Genomic DNA, 6,762 nt, shown 5'->3' on the forward strand with positions numbered 1-6,762 from the left:
CCCTGCAGCCCCCGAGCCCTGCAGCCCCGGATCCCTGGAGCCTCAGAGCCTCGGAGCCCTGGAGCCCTGGAGCCTCGGAGCTGCCCTGCAGCCCCGGAGCCCTGGGGCAGGCTGATTGGCGTCATGTCGGTCCCGGACATCTGGTCGCACCTTTCCACTAAGCCATCTGGTCACCCTCAATGCTTTCCTATGGGGCGACCAGATGGTCGGGCTTCCCTGGAAGTCCTGATGAGGTGCCATTCGCCTCCCGGATCCCAGCAAGGGCTCCAGGAGGGCGGGCACGTTCGCGCCTAGGGTCCCCTGAGCCGTGCGGTGCGCACTTGTTCCCAGAAAGAGGGGTAGCCTTCCTCCGGATTACTAGGGACAAGGTACTCTGGGACCCCTCTCGGCTTGGCGGTTCCCTGCCGGGGACCAGATGGGCGATGTCCGGGCAACACCTCCCATTCGTCCGGGGCTCCCTACTCCAGTCCGCGGCGTGGCAAAGTACCCGGGACGAGCTCCATGTGTCCCGGGCAGTCCTCCCCGTGCCTGAGGCCCAGCGTGGGGTTTCAGACCACCCCTGAGCCCTGCAGCCCCGGAGCCCTGGAGCCCTGAATCCCCGGAGCCCTGCGGCCCAGGAGTCCTGCAGCCCGGAAACCCTGCAGCCCTGGAGCCCGGGAGCCCCGGAGCCCTGCAGCCCCCGAGCCCCGGAGCCCCGGAGCCCTGTAGCCCGGGAGCCCTGCAGCCCGGGAGCCCTGGAGCCCCCGGAGCCCTGCAGCCCCTGGAGCCCTGCAGCCCCCGAGCCCTGGAGTACCGGAGCCCTGCAGCCCCAGAGCCCTGCAGCCCCGGAGCCCTGGAGCCTCAGAGCCCTGCAGCCCCGGAGCCCTGCAGCCCCCGAGCCCTGGCGCCTCGGAGCCCTGCAGTCCCGAGCCCCGGAGCCCTGCAGCCCTGCAGCCCCGGATCCCTGGAGCCTTGGAGCCTCGGAGCCCTGGAGCCTCAGAGCCCTGCGGCCCCCGAGCCCTGCAACCCCGGAGCCCTGGAAGGGCAGTCGGGTGCCCTCCCACGGAGGCTCGGGGCAGGCTGATTGGCGTCATGTCGGTCCCGGCCATCTGGTCGCACCTTTCCACTCGGCCATCTGGTCACCCTCAATGCCTTCCTATGGGGCGACCAGATGGCCGGGCTTCCCTGGAAGTCCCGATGAGGTTCTATTCGCCTCCCGGATCCCAGCCAGGGCTCCAGGAGGTCGGGCATGTCCGCGCCTAGGGTCCTCTGAGCCGTGCGGTGCGCACTTGTTCCCAGAAAGAGGGGTAGCCTTCCTCCGGACTACTAGAGACAAGGTACTCTGGGACCCCTCTAGGCCTGACGGTTCCCTGCCGGGGACCATATTGGCGATGACCGGGCAACACCTGCCATGCGCCCGGGGCTCTCTCCTCCAGCCCGCGGCATGGCAAAGTACCCGGGACGGGCTCCATGGGTCACGGGCAATCCTCCCCGTGCCTGAGGCCCACCGTGGGGTTTCAGAGCCCCCCTGAGCCCTACAGCCCTGGAGCCCTGCAGCCCTGGAGCCCTGTAGCCCTGCAGCCCCAGAGCCCTGCAGCCCCCGAGCCCTGGAGCCTCAGAGCCCTACAGCCCCGGAGCCCCGGAGCCCTGCAGCCCTGCAGCCCCGGAGCCCTGCAGCTTCGGAGCCCTGCAGCCCCGGAGCCCTGCAGCCCCAGAGCCCTGCAGCCCCAGAGCCCTGGAAGGGCAGGCGGGAGCCCTCCCGTGGAGGCTCGGGGCAGGCTGATTGGCGTCATGTCGGTCCCGGCCATCTGGTCGCACATTTCCACTCGGCCATCTGGTCGCCTTCAATGCTTTCCTATGGGGCGACCAGATGGCCGGGCTTCCGTGGAAGTCCTGATGAGGTGCCATTCACCTCCCGGATCCCAGCCAGGGGTCCAGGAGGTCGGGCACGTTCACGCCTATGGTCCCCTGAGCCGTGCGGTGCGCACTTGTTCCCAGAAAGAGGGGTAGCCTTCCTCCGGATTACTAGGGACAAGGTACTCTGGGACCCCTCTCGGCCTGGCGGTTCCCTGCCGGTGAGCACGGAATCCCGGGGCGAGGGCCCGGGGGGAGCCGCCGCAGGTGCAGATCTTGTTGGCAGTAGCAAATATTCAAACGAGAACTTTGAAGGCCGAAGTGGAGAAAGGTTCCATGTGAACAGCAGTTGAACATGGGTCAGTCAATCCTAAGAGATGGGCGAGCGCCGTTCGGAAGGGACGGGCGATGGCCTCCGTTGCCCTCGGCCGATCGAAAGGGAGTTGGGTTCAAATCCCTGAACCCGGAGTGGCGAAGACGGGTGCCCTCGCGGCGTCCAGTGCAGTAACGCAAACGATCCCGGAGAAGCCGGCGGGAGCCCTGGGGAGAGTTCTCTTTTCTTTGTGAAGGGCAGGGCGTCCGGTGAGCTCTCGCTGGTCCTTGAAAATCCGGGGGAGGTGGTGCAAATCTCGCGCCGGGCCGTACCCATATCCGCAGCAGGTCTCCAAGGTGGACAGCCTCTGGCATGTTGGAATAATGCAGGTAAGGGAAGTCGGCAAGTCAGATCCATAACTTCGGGATAAGGATTGGCTCTAAGGGCTGGGTCGGTCGGGCTGGGGCGCGAAGCGAGGCTGGGCACGCACCGCGGCTGGACGAGGTGCCTCCTTCTGGGGCGGCGGCGACTCTGGATGTGAGCCGGGCCCTTCCTGTGGATCGCCCCAGCTGCGGAGGTCTCCCCGTGCCCCCTCCTTGGGGGTGCGGGGCCGGTGTTATGCCTCGGCCGGCACCTAGCAGCTGACTTAGAACTGGTGCGGACCAGGGGAATCCGAATGTTTAATAAAAACAAAGCATTGCGAAGGCCCGAGGCGGGTGTTGATGCAATGTGATTTCTGCCCAGTGCTCTGAATGTCAAAGTGAAGAAATTCAATGAAGCGCGGTTAAACGGCGGGAGTAACTATGACTCTCTTAACCTATTCTCGGTGTTAGTGGCCTTTACCTCCCAGTGGTCCCGCCGGTAACTGTCTCTGAAATGCTAGACTCTGCGTAGAGAAGCATATAGAGACAGGCCAAACAAGGTTCTATCATGGCAGCGAGCGTAATAGTGAGAAGTGGCGAAGCAAACAAACCCAATTCCAGATGGGGTAGTTCCTGGAGAATAAAAACCCCGTTAAGATGGCGTAAGGAGGTGCTGTCTTTCCAAGAAATCATTAACCTCCTCACCGAACTTGACAAACCAGCACTAGCTTCCAACAATGCAACGAATAACAACGATTCAGATCACGATATAGGCCTTAGTACACCATCTATAGCAGAAGAAGACATAACAGTAGACCTCAGCAAATCAGTCGAATTTGTAGCCACCTCAGCCAAGAATGACATTGGTACAGCAAAATTTGAAAATCTTCCCGATGTGTATGAGGTCAGCAAAGATGTAATAACAAAGAAAAGTGATTACACCAAAAAAGTCACTTACTGGAAATACCCGAACGAAAAATATAAATGTGACTTGTGTGGAGACATAATGGGAACCTTTAAAGAACTGAGAAAACATGTCTCCAACAAGCACAAAGGCTACTATCTCAAAACGTACTGTTCAAAATGTGACAAAGAAACCGAATATCACAATATTGCATGCCATTATGCCAAATGTAAAGGAAGACCTCAAAAAGGAGAGCGGCCATTCCTGTGCAGCTACTGTGATCTCATATTTGGAACAAAAATTGGTGTTTCTCAACATGCTCGGCATGCGCATCCAAGAGCGCAAAATGAAGTTAGACTAGCAGCTCTAGCAAACAGCAAACCGTCAAAGTTATGGTCACAGGAAGAAATACTGCTACTAGCAGAATTGGAAAAAGTATATGAAAATAAGAGGAATATTAATGCGCTAATGGTTCCACATTTTAACAACAAGAACAGAAAACAAATTGCAGAAAAAAGAAGAGATAGAAGAGATAAAAGCAAAAAATCCGCAAAAGATGTACTGCAAGCATCAAATGTCTCGGAAAATGACTCTTGCGATGAAGCAGAGGTTACAGTGGAAGTAACAACAGAAAAGCACAAAGACTTTATCACTCGAAAACGTGCGCAAAAAATCAAGAACTTTGATGAACTGGAAGATAGAATATCAGAAATCGAGAAGTGGTAGTAATTATATATCGCAGCAAACACAACTGATATAAGTCCTTATCTAGCAAGAGTAACAACAAATGAACCAACAAGGGAAATCAAGAATGAGCCTATGAACTCTGCTCAAGACGAGCACCAGAATGCCTCAGCAGGAAACAAAATAACAAAAACAGACAAGAAAAACGAAAAGCCTAATCGAACACACAAGAAAAATTATGCAAAAGCAAAGGGCAGCTATAAAGAATACCAGGCAATGTTTAAAAAAGACAAAAAGAAAATTGCCAGGATTATCACTGATGGGGCAGAAGATGCCACTTGCCAAATCAGTGCTGAGGAAATCTTCCAATATTACAAAAGCATAATTGAAAAAGAAAACAAGAAGAACCCTAAATTCATGCCGATTGATCGAATATTAGAGGACTATGAAATTAGAAATCTTTGCAAAGAAATAACACTGCTCGAAATAACTCATACCCTTGAGAGCTCCAATATGAATAAAGCAGTGGGTCCTGATAAGATAGGTCTGAATGACTTAAATAAAGTGCACAGCAGACAACCAAGACTGCTGCCCAGAGTTCTATCGTCTTGGTTGTTGATAAGAAGAGTGCCAGAAATTATCAAACAGAATCGATCAATTTTGATACCCAAGAATGTACCGATTAATGAACTTACAAAAATCAGTAACTGGCGTCCAATTACCATCGGTACTGCATTCCTGAAGTTATTCACAAAAATATTAACTAGAAGACTCTCATTTTTTGTTGAATTGAATCCGAGACAAAAAGGCTTCATGAAGGTGAGAGGTTGTCTCGAGAATCTGATTCTCCTGCAAAATATCATAAAAGGAGCACGAAAAAACAGTCACTCATTAGCGGTTGTGTTCATTGATATATCTAAAGCCTTCGACTCTGTCAGCCATGGTCACATTATACAGAGTCTCGCAAGGCAAAGAGTCCCACCAAGCATCAGAGAAGTAATAAAAGACTTATACACTGACTCAACAACATCTTTCAAGGGAAAGAACAACGAAGAAACTCCTGAAATAACAATGAAATCTGGGGTCAAATAAGGTGACTCTCTATCCCCACTACTATTTAACATTGCCATGGATCCTCTGATCTGTGATCTTCAGAAAAATGGCAAGGGCTTCACATTTGGATCAGATGGTCTTATTGAGCAAATCACCGCTCTCGCCTTTGCCGATGACATTGCAGTACTCAGCAGTACCTGGGAAGGAATGAGTACAAATCTGAAGAACATTGAAAAGTTCAGTAAAGCTACAGGACTAAAACTGAATGTGAAAAAGACACACGGATTTTATAACAGTCACCATAAAGACAAAATACTAATCTACAACTGTAAACCATGGCAATTTGAAAAAGAAAATATTACAAATATTCATCCAGTAGAAAGTGAGAGTTACCTCGGATTGAACTTTGATCCACACAGTGGTCATACAAGCAACAACAGAATTAATGAGGTTCTTGTCAATTGGGCTCAAAAACTTGATAATTTACCACTTAAGCCCACGCAGAAAATTGAAATATTGTGTCAATACTTGATACCTAAGCTATCATTCAAATTAGAAATGACAGGAACAGAAGCGAAAACATTGAATGTTCTTGATCAAACAATAAAAAAGTATGTCAAACACTTTCTACACCTTCCTGCATACACATGTGAAGGTCTCCTATATTCAAAAAGATCATTTGGGGACCTCAGTATACCGAAACTATGTACACAAATTGGTCTTAATAAAGTCAATAATTTATTGTATTTCAGGGATGCTTCAGACCGGTACATAGCACATTCATTCACGTATGTAGGAGAAAATATTAATGAAAAAATTGATCACATAACCAAAACACACAAACTCAATATTATGGACAGTTGCTATCTGAGCTGTGAATTGAATTTGTCAGCAACATATGATTGAAGAAAAGCAGAGTTTGAGAAATGGGCAAATCACATTAGGATAAAAAGACATAACAACATTTTGGAATTGCTCATTGATAGGTGTGGTTGGTTGGCATATAGGGAACCTCATGTTAAGAATAATCAAGGAGAACTACGAAAACCGGATGTAGTGTTTACAAAAAATGGTGCAACTGTAGTGATTGATGTATCAATTTGTTATGAAAACTCTCAGAATTCCCTTGAATTAGCGTTTGAGAGTAAGGTGAAATACTATCAGGATCTGTTACAGCAAATCAAAGATCTCACAAAATGTAAAATTGTTAAATTTCATGGCTTTATCGTAGGATGTCGTGGTATCTGGCCTCAATGTAATGATGTTGTTCTGGCTGATTTAGGTCTACAAATGGCATTTCCATTCAAGAAAAATGTTTGCCTGACTACTTTAATGGACACTCTTAAAATGTGGCAAGTATTCATGGACAATTGAGTATACTGAGATGTACACGTTCTTGCAGCACACATGTCACCCTCATAAAACATAAGTTTTACCACATAGGTTTATATAAGACTTAATATAGATGTGAATTTTATAGATGTGAATTTTTCTAGATGTGCTTTCTCTAATTAGATGTGTAATTTGTAGATGTGTATTTTGAGTTTATATATGTGTGCTTATAACAATATAGATATAGTGTGTACATCGTATCTTTTGAAATGTCTTGAATG

Source organism: Lissotriton helveticus, chromosome 6 (assembly GCF_964261635.1).
Source record: "Lissotriton helveticus chromosome 6, aLisHel1.1, whole genome shotgun sequence".
Taxonomy (NCBI): Eukaryota; Metazoa; Chordata; class Amphibia; order Caudata; family Salamandridae; genus Lissotriton; species Lissotriton helveticus.